A 24,927-nucleotide genomic window follows, 5' to 3' on the forward strand; every position below is an offset into this window, starting at 1 on the left:
AAAGAGACAAATCAAGGCAACGAAAGACTTCAAGGAATAGCTTCTGTTCAGCCAGGAGGCACTTCATGCAAATCTGGAACACTTGCCTGGGCTGGAAACCCAAATCCTAAAAAAAGAACTGCAGTGTTTTAAGCAGTTCTGCCTATCAGGGAGAGGGGTTTTTTTCTTTCAGGTTGGACTTAGGTTCAGATTAAATGTAAATTAAGCAAGTCTTAAGAATCCTATTTATTTTGATGGGTTTGGGATCTTCTGAAGAAAGGTTACTGGCAAAAATTCTTTCCGGTTTCCAAGCAAGCAGAGGGGCTGCTGCGGCAGCGGCTGCGGCAGTGGCTGCGGCTGCGGCTGCAGAGGGTAGCTACGGACATTCATCAGAGGAAGATCAGGCCTTGAGCTGGAGAGGTGAAGGACGGAGCAGCTTTCTTGTCCACAGCAAGGTACTGGGGCTTTCTGAAAAATCAGCTGTATTTCTCTAACAAGTTAAAAAACATGCCATAAAATACTCTTCAATATAAAGGTATAAGTAGCAGTAAATTATTGAGCTCCCTTTGCTGAAAAAAAAAAATAAATACAATGGCTTCCCCCTATGACTGCCGGATAACTACCTAAATCTGCAATTGTAGCATATTTCTACTCTAAAACTGCTACCAATGTTCCAAATACAAGCAATAACTACATATGGACTTGTTTAGCAAATCAGAGAGAAAAGATTCATTGCTGGCGAATGCTTTATTTCCAATTATTTCCTCCATAAAAGCTAGAATTCCAGATAAACAGAGTAACAAAATCCCTCTGGTTATCTGTAAGAATACACTGATTTAGAAATGCTATTAAAATGCTTATTTGAAAATCCCCTAGCAGAGAAAACTGAAAACAAAACTTCTAGCCCCAAAATGCTGCCTCAAAATCTTTTCATATTGGTTTGCTTGAAGGTATCGTTTAAACATTTTGTAGGGGAGTGCCATTGTGAATAAAATATTTTGTGCTACTTCTATCAGAACTCTGCATTTGGCTCAGTTTATTTTACCCTCTTTCCTATTAAATGAACCTGATTTTTCATGTTGACAAATACACAAGGCATATTTCTCATGTCCAGTGTATATGGTACTTGTTAAATCAGCTTCTGACGCGCCAGCTAGTTTTGGTGGGGGAGGCTGAGAGATACACCGTTACTTACTATTTCTAATATATTTCTTAATATGAAACTTGTCATTTTCAGCCACGATGCTGACTCAGCAGTAGGTTTATTTCCAGAATTACTAAAACAACTTTCCTCTCAGAGTAACAGGGGACCCATGATTCACTGGTAGAGAACGGTGAAACAGAAAGAGGCCTTTTTCCATCTTCTTATATTAAAAAATAAACTGGTAAAAGTTCATAAAACAGTCTAGGGGAACTTCTGGATTACAAAAAAAGTGGCAGTATAGCTCATATTTCACAGATGGATTGCATACAACCATGTTTAATTTGAGTTGCATCTTAAATGTATAACTTGCATTATTTTACGCATTTAACCAATGCTGCAAAACAAGATTTAGAGGGATCACTTTTTATTTGCTTATACCTACTTCACATATGTCAGAATCAATCATTTATTTGGACAGATGTTTTCTTACTCATATGCTGTGGTAAAGTGACATTTTGTACATGTAAACTTTCTTTTGGTTCACAGCATTTAATGACTGTTTTTTCCCATTCCTAAGTTTTTGGGAACATTCAGGTGTTAAATATAGGGCTCAGAGATTTAGAGAGGGCTGTTTTAGAAAATACCAGAAAGCCACTTATCCAGAATGGGCCTTTGTTTTTTGGGATATTTTTTCAGGGTTTTTTCTCTTTCCTTTTTGAAAACGAAATATCTTCTTTCTCACTGATAGTATGTTAGTAAAGGGCAGAGGAATGCATGTCATTTCTCAGCTGTTATAAAGCATAAGACATTTGCTAAGATGGTTATATACTGATATGTTTTATATACCGATATGTTTTATATACCATAGACTGCATGTACTGAAGCTCCAAATCTGTAAGCTCTCATAAGGAAATGAAGGACTTCATGTTTGCTGCTGTCATGATTCTCAGCTAAGACAAACCACAAAACCTTTCCTGGGCACCCCAAAACCCCTGTGAACCAAGGAGAAGGCTGGAAGAAGAACCTGTCTCTTGAAAGGAGTAAAACCCTGTGGAAATGCCTCTTCATCAGTAACTTTTCATATACAGTCATAAACTACCATTCGAAGCAGAAGGGGGGAGGTACGTAAAAGGCTGCCTTCACTGCCACTTTTTGGTATTGTTAGCATCTCTCACAAGTGGTACTCAAGTGGCACTGATGAATTATCTCCTGCTCGCTACATGTCCATTTTAATGTTATTGGACTTCTCCATCGTCTCTGGTAAGGTCCATTGTGGAATTGCATGGTCCTCGAGGTAGGGTAGGAGTTTGAGGGATCAAACCTAACGGTTTCAGCCGTTCCTCTCAGACCAGGCACCATTCCTCTGACTCTGGAGCTCTGCCTGTGAAGTCCCAGAAAGGTGTCTGCTCTCACAGCTGTCCTGTTCAGCATTGACATGAAGCCCCTGGGTGAGCGTGGAGCATCGGTGAGCAGGTACCAGTAACACACAAGTGATCTTTATACTGCTGTGCTCCAGCTGCTTCCTCGTGTGGAGACTGCACCTGGAGAAAGAAAAAGATGATGTTGCAGGAGAGAAAACCTGCTGATGAATGCCAAGCTTTATAATATCCTCTCCTTCACTTTTACTTCTTCCTGCTTCACTGCAATGTGCTTCTTTACTTGTGCTCCGAGTATTCCTGAGTATCCAAATATGGCTCTCACAAAACGTTTATAAGATGTCTGGTGATCACCCCTCCTTCCTGGCAGATGCGAGCTTACTAGGAAGAATTGAGACTCTGGATTTTTTTTAACTTTCCTATTGGCAGATATGAACTTGCTAGATCTGAGGAGAGGCAAAAAAGCAGCAGTTCAGACCTGAGCATCCTCCTTATCTGTGCTCTTGCCAGCTCACCGCCTCTGGGCTCCCTGTTCTCTAGCAGCACTTGCAGAATACCCACTCACATGAAAGGTTTCGTACTGAGACTGTTTCAAGCATTTTGCCCAAGCTAGCCAGTGGTTTTTCTCAGCCTAGCTTCACAAGGGCTTTGCCATGACTTTCTGTTGCACCCCTCAGCTGGCAAATTCCAAATTTATTTCCAAATTTAGTAGATCCAGTCCTCACAATTGGAAAACACCTTTAAACTTCTGCAGACCTCCTCACATTGAAATGCTGTGCCCAGTTTGGGCTCGGCCATCCCACAGAGACAGCAGGCCTTAGACCTTTATCGTTCTCACAATCGCTTTATAGAGGGAAGTCCAGCCCCTAATGGCTACAGAGAACAAAGCAAGTGTAATGTCTTGAATAGGAAGGAGCTATCAGAGCAAATGGGGGACCTGTGTCTTCCCAGATGTTCCCTATAGTCTGTTTCTGCGTCCCCTGCCCAAAGCAGTGGACCCTCACTGGTGCATCTTTGCTGGGAAAGGATATTTTCTTCACCCATATTAAGAAACTACTGCAGTCAGGACAATCTGTAGCCTTCATGTTTATGCAGGACAAGTTTAAAATGATGAAGGCATCTAGTGTGTTTTTTGAGCTATAATTTGACCAAGCATTTCAAACCACCTTCCTTAATTAGAACTTGGCCTCATGTTAACCAACTTAAAGTAAGGAAATCAAATTGAGAACTGCATGTTCCTAATGCACAGGGTTGCAAGGCAGGCAGGGTACAGAAGCTTAAGAAATTATTGGCCACTAGCTGATTGCTTTTACTGGCCAGATGTATGGGGAAGATGGCTGTCGTGCTATACACTCTCTTCTGTGGCTATTTGTGTCAGATACAAATTACTCAGTGCTAAGGTGCACTGCCCTGCGCTGAGGAAACCAATAGCACAGATATAATTTCGATCCTATGACTAACTTGAAGACAGTGCTATTTATTTTTTTTAAATGTGTGATGTTAATGTCCCCTCCTGGCACTGCAGAATAAAGGTTCAAATTTGGTTTTGCAACAAGCATTGTACAAACACGCTCTTCTACTCCAATTTTCTGTTTTATTTATTGAGCTTATAAGATTTTAGTGGCACGACAGGGTCTTACTGTGCATATGCCTGACAGAAAGTGTTCCTAATTGCAACAGATACCACAATCGTCTGAATAAAAACGTGACAATGTGCCCCTTCCTTGGATGTTCATTAACGGCATGTTTTATGCACGTAAAGTTTTATATCATATATTTGCACAATGTTCTTCTGCTTCACATTCCCATTTTGACAGTTGATTGTTTATACAAGTACACAATACGTTAATAGTCATTCAGAAAGAAAACAGTTAGATGCTTGCTGTTATCCCAGGATATTGTGTTCATTTTCTAATAAGTGTCTCTAGTGCTCTGGGGTCCCTAATCAATGTAAATATTGTTTAAGATGAACATTGCAGTGGGCATACCATGGAGCCAGACCACCAGCAGAGCATTAAACAAGGACAGATGTGAATGCCAGGATAAAAATGAAGACATTCCTGAAGTGTAAGTATGTTACTTATAATGTATCTGTTTATAGGAAATGGTCGTGAAAAGGGAAAAAAAAACCTCTTTGGAAAATAAGAATGCCAAATAAAGTCATTACGCTGATATATTGCAGTTGTATATTGGCTAGAAGAGCTAACTGAAAGTGGGTGATATTTTGGTATCTTGAATAATTAAGATCTTACAAACTTAATCTTGTATGAATGTTGTTAATGATTTTACAAAGGTTTAATCATTTTCATCATACAGGAGCAAAACATTTTTTTTTATTTCATACACAAGGCTTTCTGTGAGAGTTAGTATCTTTTCTAAGATCAGAAGGCCTAATTAGGAAAACAGACAAATAGACTTATGTTGTCCCATAAGCCATTCTTCAGGAATGAAACAGAAGCAACAAGCTTCAGAGCTAAACACCTTCCAGTTCTGATCATTTCCAAAGGCTGCCTGACTGCTGCCTCTTGCGTCCTGGATTAGTCCCGATTCATCCACTAGCTGCCAGAGCGCTCCGTCCTGGCAACACCACGACTGAGAGCACCGCAGCCCCTATCTGGCTAAAATATCTCCCGGCATCCCTGGCGCTGAGCTCGTCAGAGCTGTAGCTTTGGTCTACGCAAGCATGAACGTGAGAGACAAATTTAAAGCAAGTGACGGTGTTGGATAGCCAGGTGGAGATCAGGCTGGCGCTGTGCAGAGTTCTTGCTAAAAGCCTGGTTTGGTTTCAGTATTGATTGCTCAAATAGCAATGGCGGAGAATCTGCTGGAACTGATGTATTTGATTGCTGCGGAAAGCCAGCAGTGATGTAGAATTGAGTTGATTAAACAGTGCAGTTTGGGATAGGTCAGCAGTCTGCGTTGCTCATTGTTTTCTGCTTTACAGCAAAGTCAACTGTGATAGCGCGTCCTAAGTTGTGATTAGCACAAACGCTATTGCTGTTTGACGTGGCATATCAGATGTAATGATTTCCATCCCGCTTCTACAGCTTTGCTTTTTTACATTTGTGACTACCTAATTGAAAGCAGCAGCTTTATCTTTCCTCCACCTTTGGTGGAAGTCATTCAATAAACAGTACCAATTACACTACAGCTCAGAAGCAGTCTGATGTAAAAGACACTGCATTTTACTAGGTCTTGTCCCATGTAGGGATACTCCTACTGAGCCAAGACATTACATTCACTTTTAGAAAAACAACTGGAAGTATGCAGAGTGCATGTCAATATCAGACTGCAGAAAAATCACTTAATGCCTGAGTTATCCTATATTCTGTATCACCCTGCTGGGTGGTTGTTCATGTCAAATACGGGGTTTAATATTAAGAGCAGTCACTGCACTAAAAGAAAAATACGTTTACTGGTTTCAGAATTTATTTTGCATTTGCCCAACAGCCTGCTCCTACTAACATAGATTGTTTTACCAAAATTCAGGGAAAGCAGGACTGAATCCTAAAAATGACTCATTTAGAAAAATAGATCTCTTTCCTGAAAAATACATACTTATGATTGACTATATACATGCACGTATTTCCATGACTATAGAGGACATTGATTGGTCCCACTGGGACTCCTCATGTGTATAAATGCTTGAAGGATCAAGTTCTAATTTTGCTCAATATCAGAGCTAATTGCTGTAGATATTATTGACAAAAACTGAAGGTTGTCTCTTAGTATGGCAGCTGAGGATGTTCAGTGATTTTTTTCCATGAGATGATTTATTACACATTCACTTTTTAAAACAGTCCAAATAGAGTCAGTAACTATTTATACAATTAAATTTAACAGCTATGAAATGTGTTATGGTGCTAGTTTGAAACATATTCCTAATAGCTAGTTTTATGTATGATGGACCACCAGGAAGCTGTCATCAGAATAATACTGTGCCTTTTTATACATCCCTTACATTTCTTTTTACTTAATAGACTGTTTAATAATACTGTAGTCAAAACTGAACAATAGAGATTAATGATTTGATGTCAGAATACTTAGAGGTAAAAATCAAACGTGTGCATAACAATCCAGTTGGTGATATACTATGAAAAGCTCCCAAGCAGGTGAAGAAGAGTTTAAGAATTACTGTTTTAGAGAATTAATGCATATAGAGAAGATGTGAAGGGTGTGTGTTGTGAAGTCTATCACCACACAAGTTTTCTTCTTTCTGCATGACAGCTACTATAGAGACCACAGAAAAAAACAAAACTGCTATCTCAAGCAAGTCATCAGAGCTAAAACAGAAATCAAAAAAATACCTAATCATAAAATAATAAATGGTGTGAGGGGGATATGCAGTTTGCTTATTTTTCCTCAGTTCTTGCACATGAAGAGTTCTGTATTGCAGATGCTGCGTGAAACAGCAACACCCTGTTTTTTTTAATACTTTTGACTTACTGGAATCATAAAATGTAAGACCAGAGGTTATTCTTAACATGGCTTCACTCTACCACTAAGACATACATGCTGTTTCTTGTCTTAGTGTTAATGCATCAGAACCTCACTCTGTCTGTTTGTAAAATGTCAAAAACGTAGCCTGCAAAAGTGAAAAATAATTGTGTAAGAGTTTGCAACATTGGTTCCTGGATGAATGGCTCACAGCTTGTGTTGCTTTTTTTGCAGCATAATCCCCTAAAAACTTGTTTTTAAAGAAGAGCCGGGGGGAACAGAGAAAGTCCATTTTAAAAGCATCCTGCGCAGGTCGGTGGACAGTTCCAGCTCCTACGGCTGCTTCTCCTTTAGCAGTGCCCCTGCTGCCTGTTTCAGCATCAGCTGAAGCCCACTTTTTCCGCTGTGGCCCATGGCACCAGGGCTTTGGGTGTCCCAGGGGGGCGGGCACGGCCGAGCAGCGGCTGCCTGGGCCCGGCGAGCCAGCGCTGGCACCGCACTCGGCCCCCGGCCCCGTGCAATGAGCAATTCGTGCCATCCGCTTGCATCCCGCAAGCAAAACCCCTTTCTGCTGAAGTCAGCAAAAAAAGCCAAGCAAGGTTTCTTTCTGCTGAAGTCGACAACAAAATTCCCCTGAACTCAACAGGAATGGGAATGGCCTTTCTTTCGGCTTTTGGCTTTGCAGCCACTTCCAGTAGGCAGCACATGTCCTTCTGGCAGCAGAAGCCAGCTGATACGCTAAACTATGCTAAAGTAGTGTTTAGAGAAATAGTAATTACTAACATCCTCTCTCAGTCAAGCCGACACTAACCAGGCCTACTGCTAGGTGCATGTATATACATACTCACACTCAATAGATAAATAGATACGTACATATACCCCAGGAAAAATCTCTCTCAGTAAGGTGACTAGGTCTTACTTTAAATCAAGTACTTGACACTAATAAAAACAATGTATTCAGCCAGAAGATCTAGCGTTCTGCCTGGCTGTGAGCTGAGTCAGGTAGTAAGTAATGCTTTGCTTTCTGCTCTCTCCGGAGCTGTTTGCTCTGTATCGCAAGTGCTCTTTGCATCTCTCCACTTGTTTGTAAGCAGACTCCTAAGATGCAAGCTTATTACATTGTTTGCCTGTGACGAATGTAAATAAAAGGAAATATGGTGGAGAGTTGGCTGGAATCACGTGTATTCATGTTCTGTGGTTGTAAAATGATCCAAAGCCCTGACAATTTTAGTCAAAGACGATGTATCATTACTTCCTCCCCACTCCTAAGGGATTTTACTATGCAAACTGTTTGGTCTAATTTTTTTAAAGAATAAGGAGTGGGAGGTAAAATCATCAAAGGTGTCCAACTAACTTGGGAGGCTGCCAAACTGATTTAGGTGCCAAAGTACCTCTTACAAAGGTGCAAAGGTGCAAAGGTGCAATAGCTCATAAGCTATTTAAATGTTTAGAAAATTTTATCTAATACTTTTACCTAATAAATTTCCCCATTATTTTAGAAAGACTGTAAATCAAATCAGCAGGTACAATCCACCATCTTTTAATGGTAGGCAAAGGCTAATTTATAATAAACATCTGTATATAAAGAACTACTACTCGATGATTTGATGAAATAGTCAAATACCTAATTAAGAATAAAATTCTTATTAGGCCCTTTTATTGCCTATAACCATTTGGTACTATTCCTGTTAGTAAGAAAATCAAGTACTGGAAGTTAATATAAATTGTGCACAAATGAAAGTGTTAATGGCTACCTTAGAGATGTCGTAAATATAATTATATACGCAACATTTGTGTCTGGCAGCATTTGTTAGAATACTCATTTCTGCAGAGGACGAACAGTGAATGATTTTACAGAGCCAGAATGAATTTTAAAAACACATCTGACTGAAAATATCTTGTTTTCTGTGGACTTGATTTTGCTCTCACTTGATATTCAGTCCTGAAGGGTGCTGAACACTCAATCTCCATTTCAGCAAAGTACTTAAATGCACATTCAACTTTAATCCTATCAGTTTTCCTGAAACCACACATTTACAAATGTCGGAGAGAAACTTCAGCAGAGCTACACATTGAAGGAGTGAAACTCAGCACTCACATAAGTTAGCTGGGAGGAGAGCAAGTCCCCTGCATTACAATTAACATCTGAGCTAATTCCAGTCAGAAAGAAATAGGGAGAGTTTTCTTTCTTTCTCTGAATGTTTCTTTGTGTTTCCAACAACACTTTAATAGAATAGAGCCCATTCCTGCAAATATTTTTGCACATGAGTAATTTTACTCCTCTGATAAATACTACTGAATTCACTAGAGCTATATTCAAAAGCAAGGTTACTCATCTGGGCAAATGCACGCAAGACACGGCTGTTAGGCAGCTCCCCATGACAATAGAGAGGAGAAAAATATGCTTGTGGGACTAAAGCCTGGAGGATTGGGCCCATAGCCAGTGACATTATAATTTTTTTGTTTTTAATAATGAGGAAAACCTACACATGAGTGAAACCATATGGAAAACTGAGTTAAGGTGAGGAGGTTTTAAATAATGCTTATTTATCATTTTGAAAGAAAAAAATCCTGTTCCTGCCTATTGCATTTTATTCTTTCAGTGTAGGGACTGATTCTGTGGCCAAAATTCCTCTCCTTGTCGGGGGAAAATTATCTGCTTAGACTGCTGCAGGATCAGGCCCTGAAAAGTCATTGCAAGCTTATTGGCAGAGCTTAGTCACTTCCACCTCTCTCTTATTCTCTGTTTTCTCTATCCCTGCACAGGAAGAGAACCAAAAGCTAAGCTAAAATACATTAACTAATATCGGTTTATTAATTGGAGAATTTAACTTATCCCTCTTGCTGTTCATCTGAAATTAATTAAGTGTGTAGAATTACAAGGTGGGTGTACCACAGGCAGCAGTCCAGGCTCAAGTTAATCAAAAGAGCATATGTTGAATGCATACAATTTAGTTAAGGTTAATCCAGTGAAGATGATCCCTCACTGGTCCTAATTACTCTAGGTGATAGATTGTGGAATGAGAAAATAGGAAGGAAGGGAAATTTTGTCCTGCTGGTCTACCAGGATTTTCTAATTAACTTTGGTAGGCTATGCACAGGAGCAAATAGTTTCAACTGAAAGAGAAGACCACACTGTTAGGGAGCTTATCTGGAATGAATGTAAGGAATTTTGAACTAAAATAGTTAGGTATCACAACCTGAAAACTACACAATTAAAGTTAGTCAAAGTCAAAGCTGCCTTTCTGTAACTTCACACTACCAAGAGCATTGTGTATCTCTGAGAACTTTCAAATTAGTGTTTAGCTGGAATTACGATACTACTATTTAGCTCTTGTGTGAAGTTAATGACACATTAAAACAGGCCTGGTCTGTTTTAATATTTCATTACCTTTACCCAAGAACCAAATAGCAGTATCAGAGAGCTAATTTGTTGTATTAGATAAAGCCTCTTCATTTAATCTTATTTCATTATGTGAATCCCAAAGAAAATGAACGGGTTTCTAGTATCCCTTGATTGCCGTGTTCTATATTCATTACCTCAGTAAGTTGTTTTTTCTCCATACTTGGTTCTTTGTTCCAGCTGTTAAGGAATCTTATGAAAAGCTTTTGTTTTCTCCAGGCATACATATGCATATAAAAGTTGTCAAATAATTTGCCCTGTTTTTCAGGTTAGTGATATATTTCTGCTCAAGTGGAGGTATCTGTTTCTGATTTATTAACATTTGATCCCCTGGTTTCCTGCCATTGATCAAGACTAATACTCAGCTCAGCTGATGAGTTTTATATGAAACCTGATATTGCAGGAAGAGAGAAAAGTTAGTACCATTTTTAATATTTTTCTATTTCGAGTTTTCCAGGACCATGACATGCACACAAAACACCTAACAAAATTGAGCAGTATTTATTTTTACCATGTTTCCCTGGGATAAAACTCTTTGGAAGAAATACAAGTATTTATCAATAGAACAGATGTTTGCTCGGTGTCATTCACATCCTGTAAACTGTATATACATTTACACCCTACCGCCAAAACATGGTTTCACCCTACTACTGACCGTCTGTCTGCCATTCAATCTCTAGTTAAGTCACGGTCAATAAGGTCAACTCTTTGGCAACATCTGTATTTGATCAGTTCACACAAAATAGGAGCCTTCCTAATGCCTGACTACCCTGAAGTATTTTAAGAGGCAGCATATTACAATAGTTGATTCACCGCTGCTGCAGACTCTGCACTTGGAAGATTTTGCCTCCTCTGAGGAACTGAAATGTGAAGATTAAAATCCTTTCTAACAAAATAAATCTCTGAAATGAGCAGGTTTAGCGGTCGCGTAGTTCCTAGACTAACAAGAAGCATTTAGCAGCTTTTCTCCCTCAGTACTGGGTCCCTTGGTGTAGGGATTTGGATTTGTGATATTTAAAATTTTAACCCTGTTCTGCACATGGATTAGGTTTTAAGCATGTTTAGGTTGTTGCAAAGAAGAGAAAGTCAGTCAGAGGAAAAAAAAAAAACTATCTACAATTTTATTTCAAAAAACAGCAGTGAGGATTAATACAGCCATGTGTTTCTTTTCGGTGTTTCCACAGTTTGTATAGGCAGTACTTCCAGTAAGTCAGTATGGTTTTTTCTAAATGGATGAAGATAAATTCATCCCTCAAGGAAGATAAAATATTTTGGGTGAAATCCTGGCCCTACAGAAGTTAATGGGAAGTTTATTGGTGGAACTCAAAAAGGCAGGATTTTACCTGATGTTACCACTGCGTTATGTGAATGTTTGAGCTGATATAAAGTACAAGAACAGAGATTTGACTCTCAGCACAGTCATGGTGTAACTTTATTGACATTCCTGGTTTTAGAGCAAATGAGACCAAAATCTGGCCTCCAGGGATGGGATCAGGGGATGTGTTGTCCTTTCACCCTTTGAGTTCTTGGGAAACCAGGACAAGCAAAATAACCATTGCCCCCTGTGCCCTTATGTTTTGACAGTGTGAGATTTGGAGCTGGCTACAGATAATCATACGTGAATAAATAAGGCTGCCAATGCTCTGAATACACCGCTGGTCTTCCTGGTGATCTTCAACACTGAGAAAAGACGGAACACTGAAATAGTTTCTATGCACTGTGTGTTGCAAAATTTGGCTAGGGCAGTGGGAGAGTGAGACAGCCTCCCTCACCCAGCAACAGCATGTAGAGCGGAGCAGTTCTTAAAGTGGGATCAGGCTGAGCCGTGCCCTGGGCAGGGGGTTCCCAGGAGCATTTTGGGAATCCTGCAATGAGAGAATGGCTCTCTTAAAGATTTTGTGATAGGGGATTTGATTCACCCACGCTGCTGCTGGGAGATGAATGCTTTTGTTTATTTTTGAGAAATCATCCCTTTTTGTTTGCTTTCCATCATGTTGAAATTTTGATAGAGACATTTGGCTAAAAAATACAACAAGGAATAGTTCAGCTAGTTGAAATTAAAGGGACTGGGAAAAGTTGAATAAAAGTTGAAAGCACTTTGAATCAGGGACATGAATGCACTGTCTGGTTTCATTTTATGTGTTGCTTCAGTTCTGTCAAAAGCCAAGTGGGAGAAGCTTGACCTGGGTGAACATGTTTGGTCTGGAGGCTGTTCATAAAGAGCAAATTTGAAAACAAACCAAATATTGAGGATGACAGTGATTTTAGCTGCTGGAGCTATCCTGGCACACAGGAAACAGCACAGCAGAATATGTAGTTGAGTTGGTCCCTTTAACGCTGCTTGTATAATATCGACAGAATTGTCCATCTAATACTTATTTACTGTGGTGTGTTAAATTTGTCTTAGGTTTCCCCATCCTATTGTTTTGTCTTGTAAAGCTGCTATGATAGTTCTGTTTTAAAGTTATATTGTTACATGTGTTCTGAATTTCTTTATTAGGAATAACTGGGAAATCATTCTACCATGCCCACGAGTTTCAGTGGCATAACATTTTGTCCCTTTAAAAGGTCAGGGAGAGGAGGCTTGAGATCCATTTCTGATTAGTCAGACAAAACACAAAGATTTGCAAATACTTCCTGATTGTCTTGTCAGAGTAAAGAGAAAATGGTTTTCTTGACTTGGACTATGGACTATTACTAAAACATAAGTATTAACAGAAATCAGAATTGTAATGAAAACTGGGTGACAAACTGGCTGCAGCCAAGGCAGCTGCCATCAAAGCCAACAGCAATCTAGCCTTCTACTTCACTAAAAAGTGAAGCCAGTTCTGGTCAGGTTCAGCTGGTTGTTGCCTCTGCAACTCATTGCTGCATAGGGCTCGGGGTCTCAGGGAAGGTCACCTTTGAGTTGGGAATGTGTGGAAACCAGATGACTCATCACTTGTGAGATTTCCTTTAAATAGTATCAAAAATCGGTATTTTAAGAGCAGGAGGCAATTTTCAGTATTTAAAATTCATTGAAGTATAGATAGATTGTCTGCTGAGATCTCTTCAAGTGTTTTCAATTGGCCTGATCACTTAAAATCTGATTCTGAAACTGAGGGAGGCTAAAGAAATAGTGACGACAATTGGGGAGTGGTGAGAATGGCAGTTTGTGTCAGGTAGTTGGTATTTTCCAATTCTTGTTGAACATTTTCAGTGATGCCCAGAGGGAGTAAACACTTTGCAGAGTGCTGGAAGAGCACAGAGGCATGCAGCGTGGCTGGTTTGTGGAGCTTAAACACCTACTGCATGGTTTCCTCTGACAACTTTACAAACTCGAGGCCCAATAAGAGAGATCTGCAGGCTGGTGCTCCCAAAAGACCACCCCTTCCCGTGATGCTGCACAGAACCCTTATAACAATTAATATTCAGAGGTATTTGTATTGTGGCAGCGGGTTATGTGCCAGTCAGTGGCCGGGCCTGGATGTTGCACGTACAGATCATAAGGAGAAAGACTCTTCCTCACAGGGCTTACAGTGTAGTTTAGGTCTTTGAACCTAAAGTTCAGGATTGTGGATTACCAAAGCAAGCAAGTACTAAGTTAAAAAAAAAAAAAAAAAAGAGAAGATGCTAGACAATTTTAATAGTAAAGAAAAAAGTCACAGATAGTACTAGAGCCCTACTTTCAGAATCCTTATTTACATACACTTGAAGGAGCTGCAAACATCACTGAAGACAGCAATAATAAAAATGGAAGTAGAGTGATTTAAAATATGGAGCTGGAAAATACCAGTGACATTCATGGGAAAATGTAACCCAGTACACCCAGGGAAAAGTAATTTGAAACACAGACATTCAAAGGGAGGGAGAATCCTAGAAAGCAGCAATGCTGAAAGAGACCTCAGGGTCAAATTAGACATGAATTTGCAATATGATACGACAGCATGACCAGCCAGTCCAATTGAGCGATGCAGAGAAAGGCGTACCTTGGTAGGCGAGGGTTACCATCCTTCCCGAGGTGGTTCTAGTCAGACCACTTCAGCAACTGGGTATCTTGTCACTAGGAGGAAATTGAAAGTGGGGGAGAGTTAAGGGGAGGGTAGACGGGCATAGCGTGTCTATCTGCAAAAATGCAGTAAAAATATCCACTAAGCACCTTCCTTAACTGCGAGGTGCTGAGGAAGGACCCTTCTACTATACGTGAAATGTTTGCAGGTGGCTGCAGTTTGCCTTTTTCCCACGCTCAGAAGTGCCCCAAAACAAACAGCAAGGTGTCTCGCTGCCTGACACTCAGAAAACTGGCCAAATAGGGCCTGAGCGTCCCTGGCTCGCTCTGGTTGAAACACAGGAGACTCATGTGCCCCCCGGGACGCCTGGCAGAACCTGCCCTGTACAAAGCAAAGCCACAAATTGCAGCTGTTGGGGTTTACAGGTTGCTCAGAGGAGGTGGTGCCGCTCACCTCGTGGAGGACACCTTGCTGATCGGCACCGTCACCAGGAAAACCGTATGCTGTGCACCGCTCAGCCTGGGGACACCAGATCTCCTCCCTCTCTCAACCACAAGACCTGGCTCAGGGGTAGGGAGGTGGGTCCCACCGAGCGTCCCCTCTCCTGAGTCCGTCCTGCTCTGCAGCCGAGGTGAATGGAGTCAAGAGCAGGTAGGGGATGTGTGAGGAAGGGGCCTGGAGCTGAGCTGGGTCACCAGGGAGGCATCCCCACCTCCAGCACCCCCACACCAAGACTGCCAGGCATTTCACATTGAACAGCTGATTCAACAAAAAAATTCATTGGGAGCAGGAGCAGAAGTTGCAATTCAAGACTGCTCCCTTCCACCCTCGTCCAATATCTGCTCCACAAGTAAATGGGGTAAAAAAGGCTTTCAATTTTCGAGTGAGGGTGAGAACATGTGAACAGGCACCTTTCGTGATTTGCCGTCTTTTTCAGTTAATTACATCTAAAATGGATGATCGGTTTGTAGCTCCAGATAAATGTTTTGAGCCAGATTTTCTGGTCTGGCCGAGTGACTGTCAGTGACAGGCAGGTGCCGGGAAAGAGCGCGTGGACGAATCCCACCCTGGCACTTCCTGACCCCACGACGTGCCAGTCACTGCCTGGCTCTCCTGCAGAAACTTAGCACCAGGCTCTGACTGCTGTGAGTTGCTCTTCCTAGACGGGTAACCCTGCTCCAGCAGTTGCAACATACTGCCTTCTCACACCACCTTTTTTGGATATTCTCCCCTAGCTGAGGAGAGGGCCAGCATGCACTTCCCACCGGCGATGAATCCAGCTCGAAGGCTCCTTCTGCCCTTGTGGCATGGTGGGGAGCTGCAGCAAGGGCTAGGACACAGGTCTTAGCATCCCGAGTAGAAAAAAATCCAATTCTCCAAAACACAGTTGTTTGGCATTACCAGAAGGTTTTTTAAAAGTCCATTTTCCAAAAACTTTCTGTCAAAGAGGCAAAAAAAAGTAAATTTGGTGAGTATTTTTAATCTGGTTTTGTTTCTCACTTTCTGGTATCTTTACCTCTAACAGTAGCAGACATTTGGCTATTATGCAGAAAACAACTTGAAATTCATCGGGGGATGCTTGCTTCTAACCAAAGCCCATGTATAAAAATGCAATTGACAGTGTATAAGGTCAAAAATCCTTTTGCTCAATATGACTACACAGGTCTGAAATGGAAGTTTAGGCATTTACGGTACAAAATTCTAATACTGCGTATCCAAAATTTTCCACATAGATGTGTGGATCATGTCTGCATATCTGAAAGCACAAATAATATCTGTTAGAAACCAGTGAGGTTAACAGAGTTCTAAAGAAGGCTACCTTTTTTAGGTCACTGAAGTCTGATGAGAGGAATTATTGTGGGTTTATTTTCATTTTATCACTGTTAATAAAAAAAGTTAACAGTTTGAAGCCAAGCTGCAGCATGAAAAGATTTTTTTTTACTGTGCAGCCATGTTATTAAGATAGTGAAATATTTTGTCCAGTAGATGGCCAATTATCTATTAGCATGGACTGAAAAAAGAGAAAAGAGAAAAAAAATCTCTCCTCTCCTCTCCTCTCCTCTCCTCTCCTCTCCTCTCCTCTCTTGGAGAAAATAATGTTATGTGCCAGGTCCTCCCTCCAGTAAAATACATTCATGTACAACCCTAGCTGTGACCAATAGCAGAATTTGGCACACACTGTGTAAATCACAGATATTTCTCCACTTACCCCATCTTAAGCTTAAGAAAAAGTTAATTCGGTGTTGTGCATCAAATTCAAAGCTTTGAATGCTGTTTTTTTCCGGTGGTGGATGATTTTTATCTGGAGAATATAATAGCTAGTAGACAGAGAGATGAATGGCCAACTATTATCAGTTTCTACACAAGTGGTATATCCTATGATTCTCTGACAAATTTAATTAGGATAATTCACCAGAAGACTAATTAAAAACCCCAAATAGTTTACACTGTTCCACCATTTTTAATCTCTGCCTTAGAGATCACATTTCATTCTGTCAAGCAACAGTATTTAACTAAATTAAATGAAATCCCGCTCCATTACTGCTGAACTGAAGAAACCTTAGCTCAGTTTATTTTTCTGCTGTGCAGGCGAAGAGTCCTAACCCGGCTGTGCAATGGCTGTTCTGAAAAGCAATTTCTGAAAAGTCGCTGAAGAAGATTTTGCACTGAGCTTGAGTAGCTGAAGTGCCATGGAGAAACAGAAAGAAATAGGGGAATTTCAGACGCCCGGTACTTTGCAAGGGCTGTGCAAACACAAGCTAATTACTGTTCAGAAGCGGTGCAAGGCCATAAAGGAGCACTGCCACGAGAAATGGTGTTCGTAGAAGGTCTTTCTGCTTTTCCTTTCACTTAAGACCTAGCACTGTGTATTACGTGACCTTTTTGCTCAATCCCCTGAGCGTACGGGTTCGTAATTGTGGCTTTTACCCTGTCGCTCCCCAGGCAGTTTGAACCAGCGTCGAGGTGGCTGCTGCTCTTGGCCGCGGCGCAGGTCTGGGCTGGGTCGAGCTGCTCGTGCAGACGATCTGTCGCGGGAAGTGCCTCATGAGTTAAAACGCAGTGAGCGCATACTGAGCTTCTAAATCTGGCTAGTTTTAGCTACTGCCCTAACTCCTGAGTCTCCTACTAATTCCTGTGGCGCTTCCAACGCCATCTTCTGCAAATTCCCCTGTGAGAACTGCTCTGCCTATGCTCTTTTAACTTTAGTGAAACTCTGCATGTGGAGAAAGGTTGTACTTCATAGAGTAGCGGCAAGTTAGGGTGGGAGACTTTTTCCCTTCTTCTGTTGCAGGAAGGGTAGGAGACTGTCACTGTGGAGGCCATCCAAATGACTGAATGTGATGTATCATCATGCACCACGCAAGTGGAAAAACAAGTCACTTTTCTCTAATGTCAGACAGAAACATAACATTAGTTAAAGACAGCGTCTTTCTAATTTCATTTCACCCTCCATAAAATGGGAATAAGATATCTACCATACTGTTGGTGATACGAAGATTGGTTCCCTAATATCTGCAAAGAGCTTTCTGAGTCTCATTCGGGAGGTTTCAGAGATGCCGCAGTTGTTTTACTTCAACTCTGTGTTTATAAGCTAGAATACTTCTTTTGTCTTGTATCATCCAGGACACAAAAAGCATGTCAAAGTAAAAGAACCATGAAGATTTTTAACATAAAAACCCATGAATTTAGAGTGACTGTCAACATTTTCAAGGCCCCAATCTGCCAGATCAGAGTTTTTAAGACACTCATTTTTGTTTTGATATTCAGGTGCCATAAGTCTCTCCTTCTACAGTAAACACCTTGTTTCCCCAGAAGTACTACTCACACAGGCCACCACGGCAGGGGTGCAAGTCTGCAGCCCTCCAGCCAGCCCATGGAGAGCAGCGACCACAGCCTCGTGTCTTGAGTCTTGGTACAAAGACCCATGAAGCTCTGGAGGGGAGTGTGGTGTTAGGACTTCCAATGCATTTTAATCACCAGAGGATCAAATCTCAGCTCCTAGGCCTTTTATAAAGATGAGCCTATATTTTTATTCGTAATTCATTGCTGGGAAATCATCTCTAAAGTATGTGACTGAGTGAAAAACATATGGTGAGACAATATAAGGAAGAAAAGCCAGATATACTGTGCAGCCGGGTCAGAGCTGGAAGGTGGGCTCTCATTGACTCACTAGGGAAAAGATTCTTGTGTATTAAAAAAAATACATACATATATCTGTCCCCATATGCTTTCCCAGTAGTTTCAAACCTTTTCCATACTATGAGATATGTTACAATAAAGAGGATTTTGTGGTCTGCCTTCCTACTCGCCATAAGCGAAAGGAGAGCTTGTCATGGTCTGCTGGAAGCCCAGTGGGGTGACTGCCGTTTAATGTGAATTACAGCGTCGGATGCCAGCTTGCCAGAGGACACTATGCAAGGAGAGAACCTGTCTCCACAGAAAACTGAGGAAGGTAAGGGCTTTTAAAATTGTTGCTTTTTCATTTGAATCTTTATTTGTTCCTCATTTGTTCCTGCAGTCAGGACACTTTCATTTGAGTACCGAGCTGACTCCTTTTCCACAATATTAGTGACAATGTCAGATGGTAGATGATCAGATTATTAGGGGGTTTGTCACAGAATCAATCTCTAGATTTTGTCAAATACTAGAAAAAATTAATTTGGGGGTGCTTACATTGCCTGAGTTGTGTTGTCTTCTTAACAGCCCGTTTTCCTGTGATTCAGTTTTCATACTCAAGTTCCTCTTTCCTATGCAAATCCTTCATTTAAGTTGTTTAAGGCATTTCACTTATTTGTTTGTTTTTTCCCTGTGCGTTAGTTCAGGAAACATTGCTGTTCTTGATAGACCGTTTTTTTTGTCTCCCGAGGTTTCTTTTGAAAATCAGGAGGAAAATAATCTCTTGCCTTCCTGGGATATACTGAATGTACTCACTTTTCAGGGATTACCTAGGATATGCTTTTTATTAATAGGATCAGGAGAGGCAACTTCCTAATGATTAGAATTTGTGGTTTTATCTGAAAGTATTGTTCACCCTAAAATCTCCTTAACAGCAAGCTAAATTATAAAAACATTAATTTGATCATTAGATAAAGAGACATTAATCCTCCAGCTATGTGTAATGTACCCTTTGATGTGCCCTGCTTAGGAGCTTTAGGTCTGTCCAGCATTTCCTTTTCCCAAAGTATATTATTCTTTCAATAATTAATGCAGGTATTATGCTGCATTTTTTCAGTGTTACTGTAGGAGGATAATGTTCTAGTTCAGTGGAAGTTACTAACAGAACCAGCTTCCAGGGCATGAAACCCTTTCATTTAAAGGGGCAAAGGTCAACTCAACAAGAAGTTGAGTCATGCTAAAAGCAGGACAAGTGGGTCCCGAGAGATAGAGAGACAGAGAGACAGAGAGAGACTGTCACAAGGAGGAATTCCCTGAGTTAGGAAGGTGCTTCAGTCGGGCACAGGTTGTGGATAGTGATGGGTCACCAGAGCCCGCTGGATTTTCCTAATCAGTGTTAATTTTTGGCAAGCATGGAAATATGCGTTAAATGGTCAAATCACCACAAAGCTGTCCATATTCAGCTTCTGCACTTTCTAGTCTGTGTTCTTTAATTAAAGCCAGGGAAATTTGTAAGGCTAGTTACAACGCCATATCATTACTGTATTTTTTCAGATGTCTCCGATCAATAACAATATCAGAGGTCACACACTGCAGTGTGTGTATTTTGTAATCATTCATATTTTTTGTTGGTTTGTGGTGTTAAAGAAAGCACGTGTGCAGTGCTTAGCACAGAGTTATTAGACAATCTGGAGAGAAAGAGGAAGAGTGAAATTACCAAGATTTGTGCTTATAGAAACTTTTGAAGGATTTATGTTTGTACACGTGCTGTTACATTGCCTTAGACCTGTCAGCATCGCTCATAAGAAAGAAGTGTATCAGCATGTGTGTATGTGTGTATTTGCATGTATATACAGGATTAGGAGAAAAGGAATAAGAAGATGGCAGTACTGCATTGAGCTGCATCCTCCAAAGTGCATTCATTAAAAATGAAAAATGATTTTGGAGACTTCACTCACTTTCTTTATAATAAATAAAAAATATGAGGTCAGGTGGAAAACTTGAGTACTGTGTAACATTTTTAACACCTTTACACTGCACTTGCATTCAATACAGGTTAATATACTTGTTCGTGCAAGGATAGACAATAAAAATCCTTCATGCAATGCAGGCTGTTTCACAATATGATCTATGAAGGAGTTATTGAAAAGAAGCCCTGAATGTAGGTTGTAAATGTCATTGACGTCTGTGGGTGCAAGATGTGTATTCATAGATAATGTAGTAACTGATTATACTTTCTCATTTTCTACTGAGTGCACACTGCTTCCCTGGTTGAGAGGTTTCTTTGGGGAAAGATCCTTATGACAGTCCAGAAAACTGGATCAGAAAGAGCTTGTTGTTAGGAAAATGCTGGCAGATAATCTTAGACAATGCCCGTAAGTATTTACAGAGCCATGAGACTCTTTATACTCCAATCAAATGTTTGGAGGTTTATTTCATTTTCGTTAAACATCCAAAAGCGTGAATGCCCATTCCACAGTTTATTTGAACAGGCCTATGTTGCCTTGATCTGGATATCAGACCAAATACGCCCTGGAAGCAGAGCTTCTCATGGGAGTTCTTGTCATAACCCGTTTTGCCTCAGGTTTTCTCATCGCCCAATCAGCCATTAACAGCCAGTCAGTTGCTATTAAAACAAAAACTTTCCTCTTTTAGTCCAAACACCAACAATATTGCCTGGTAACATTCAGCAGACATCTAGCTACAACCTGCCAGTGAATTCCTATTGTGTAATACATTCACACATTCCCAGCAGATTTTAATTTACTCTAGCAGTGCCTAGACTAATTCACACACAGCACATTGTAATGCAAATGGAATGGTTAAAATAGATCACACGTCTCTCTTCCATCTCAATTTCGGTCTAATGTATCATTGCAGCTCATTCTGTAAACTGTTGAAGCCATCTTCATTCAACTGTAAACTAAAGAGACTAGATGTCTATCAGACTAAACCAAAACAGTTCTTGATTAATCACAACCTCTTGACCTAATGAGTGATAGCTGTGTTAAAAATGTTGTCATTATCTAAATGGAGTACCAAAACGTCCTGCAGATCCTAAGCAAATTGACTCTCTTCTATTTATAAACAACGCTGGAAGATGAACTCCTGGGTTTATACTGGAAAAGGGACATCATTCATTTTTATCCAACATACCTGCTTTTAGTGATATTACCCACACACGTGGGTTTTAGAAAATCTTAACAACTGAAGTGGTTTATATGCTTTTAAGACTAATTTTGAGGTTTATGTGTACATTCATCACACTGGAGCTGGGTGCTCAATATCTACCTAAAACGCATGGTATTCATAGTACATGTTAAAGTTCCTTCTTAGGCTTTCTGTTAGATGCTAAACATCATTAGCGCTAGATATGGAATTCTGGCTTTCCAGGCTTTGTGTAAATGTTACTTGCTGTAGTTCAGGGCGTTTTTCCAACATGTAAAATGCACATCTCTTTGTGTGCATGACAAAGTGATGAATCTTTAAGAACCCAGTTTTTAAAACTATCTTTTGCCAGCTTTTTGATTAATAATCTGGTCACATGCAAGTTAAGATGCTTTTATAGAAAAGATCAAATGATGTACAGATTTTTTTCCCGTTGCTTTTAAAATATTGGCTGTTTCTTCCTACATGTTGTTCCAATGAAGCCTTGAGAGCGAAGAGGCCTGGATTGCACATGTCTGTAACGATTTACAATTCTTCTTTTTCAACAGATGCCTATTTGTTATGATATTACTTTTAATTCCTAGCAGGTATAGTAGTTCTTGTTGCTATAAAAGAAAGAAATGATTGTATAGCTAATTCTTGTGCAGAGAATAAATATGAGGTCAGTCACATGTTTCTGTTTGGAAAATAACTGCAATTTAATATAACTAAAAAATTTTCCTTAGTAAAACAAACAGCAACCTCCATTCTAGATTTGTAAATTATAGTTTCCACTAACGTCTGTGTTTATGACTTAGTGAGGTGACTGAAAAGCATTAACAGGCAAAGGCAGGAGCCCAGAGCCTGTATCAGCACGCATCTGTCACATGGGCAGATCCGTGGGTATCCACAAGGTTGCAGTGCGGCACAGGTAGGCGCTTTGCCCCCAGTGCAGCTCTCCTGGCATGTTGTGCCCACGCTGAGGGAACTCCATGGTGCAGCCTGGGCTTGGCCTGTGCTTCTCCGGGGAAGAGGCTCTCAAGTGAGCTACAGCATCTTCCATCCCACCGACACGAGTGAGCAGCACAGAGTCGGCAGCAGCACCAGGATTTAAATCCTCCCTCTAACCTGGCACTGGAGTTACAAATTAGTACCCCAACAGAGGCCTTCCCACAGGGTGCAGAATCATTTCTTGTTTCTCCCTGATGTTTTCCTTTCTTATATGCTCAAGGATTGCATTAGCTCTCTTTCGCCGCAGGCTGGCCGGAGACTGGCTGTTGAGGCAGTTACTCATGGTGACCCCATAATTGTCCTCTGAGTCGGTGCTTTCCAAGTTAAAACCCCCCCTAGCTCTGTCCTCTAAGAAGAGCCTGTATTCCTCATTCTCCAGTTTAACAGCTGGCATTTAGATGCATTAAAACACAACCTGTCAGATCATGACCTTTTAATCAAATGATCCACATCACCTCGCAACCGTAATTTACTTCTCAGTATTTTTTACCTCACAGATCTTTAGATCCTGCGCAGATTTTATCAGCCGAGATTCTACAACTTTGTTCGGACCTTTTATACAAACACCAGAAAGTGATGAACCAAGAGCCACTTCTGGAATCTCACTAGCAACATTGGCTGACGTTACCTTGCTAACAGCTACATTTCAAACCTATCAGCGATTCTGTTTTTAATTAATGGAACCCGTGGTTTTGAATCCTGATGCCATGTGACACTAAACCAAACGCCTTGGAGAAGTCAAAGAATGTTCTCACGATACAGCTACCTTTTCTTAAGTAGAGGGAATTTTGTGAAGAAAGGAAATCAAAATAAGTTTATCTGATGGGACCAAATTTCTATGAGGACATAATAATTAATATTAGCTTCATTTCGGTCCTAAATTATTTACTGAGCCAGAGCGAATCATTCCACTCTCTTATTAATGATAATTCACCTAAAACTCCTCAGACCTAGAAGCATCAGTCCGTAATTGTACTAATATTTAAAGAGCATAATATTTGCAGTTTGCGGTCTTCTAAACTACTGAAATAGGTGCTGTATTCAAGCTCTTTGGGTGGTTATAGGGAATTTAGTTAGTACTTCCTGGTTAATGGTTTACTAGAAAGTTAGACTGGATGATCTAAAAGTCCCTGCCGATCATAATTTCTGTGCAATCTTTTCTGTGAAGATTTTCTGTGAAAAAAGTCTGTGAACCCATTGTCTGGGTCCGTTGTTGGGGCTGGGGACTGCTTATCTGCTTATCTGGAGACTGCATGGGCTCAACCTTTACACCCTGACACTGTTAGGAGCCGTGCTCGTCCCCCAGGAAAGGTCCTTCCAAAAGTCAGTTCCCATTCTAAAATTTCACAGTAGTAGATGAGCTGCTCTCTGGTCCCCATGTTTACACTCTGCTATTAAGGAAGCAAACAAAAAGCTCCCTGGATTAGGGAATTTCATACTGAATCAATCGGTACATAATTTCTATGGTTGCCATGGTCTTGTTTAGGTGACTACACCTCAGGCGTCACATTGCGCCTGGTACTGGTGTAACAGGACTACTATTGATTATAGCTATGACAGTGCACTGAAAAATATGTTGCCTTGCATTATTTTGCTCAACCTTCATGTGCAGTAGGTTAACACAGGGATACAGCTTCAGTCACAGTTTAGAGAGTAACTGATACATTTTGACACTACCCCGAATTAACACATTCTCTAAGGCCATAAAAAGGTGTGAATACCCCAGTTTTCAAGGACAGATTTAATGACACAGCGAATTATTAGCATTCTTAACTCTTTCATTGCTAAGTAGAACATGAAAGCATTGGAGACCAGATCAGGCTGTGAAGATCTGAGAGCAAGTGAGATAGTATGCAATGCTTTGTGTCACGGCACACATTGCTCCCTTAACAACCAGCAGCTATATCTGTGGGCTGGGTTTAGAAACAGATATTATTTTTAAGCTGATTTGACCATTAGTTCAAGAAGTACTAATATTCAGCTTGTGTTGCAGAAAATATAAAATTCCCCAGAAAATGTAAAAATCTACTTGATGGGAGTACACAGAACGTATTGCTGGGAGAGCTGTTAGGCAAAGCTAACTGCTTCCCAAAGCACCGATCTCTCCAGCAAGCTGCTCAGGCTTTGTTTCTGGTAGCACAGCAGTCCTTGTCTCTAGAAACCATCTCTGGCCAAGTTCTCCACTGTACCACACTGGGCGTTGCCTGGGCACTGGCCAAATAGCCTGGACCAAAGCTGTGCACAGAGCATGCTTTAGTTAAGCATATGGACCTTTGTGGAAGAGTGGTTGAGCCCTAAGTTTAATAAGGTAAATGGAGGTGTAAG

The 24,927-nt window shown here is 40.7% G+C and overlaps 1 long non-coding RNA gene across 1 annotated transcript; it reads left to right on the forward strand.

Annotated features, from left to right (window-relative positions):
- On the forward strand, nucleotides 1-23,656 carry LOC138066591 (uncharacterized). The gene is made up of 5 exons (XR_011139905.1): nucleotides 1-434; nucleotides 1,992-2,596; nucleotides 4,466-4,566; nucleotides 18,713-18,781; nucleotides 23,100-23,656. It is a non-coding gene; the product is annotated as an uncharacterized lncRNA (long non-coding RNA).
- Nucleotides 23,657-24,927: the final 1,271 nt, after the last annotated feature.

Source organism: Struthio camelus, chromosome 3, assembly GCF_040807025.1.
Source record: "Struthio camelus isolate bStrCam1 chromosome 3, bStrCam1.hap1, whole genome shotgun sequence".
In the NCBI taxonomy this organism is placed as follows: domain Eukaryota; kingdom Metazoa; phylum Chordata; class Aves; order Struthioniformes; family Struthionidae; genus Struthio; species Struthio camelus.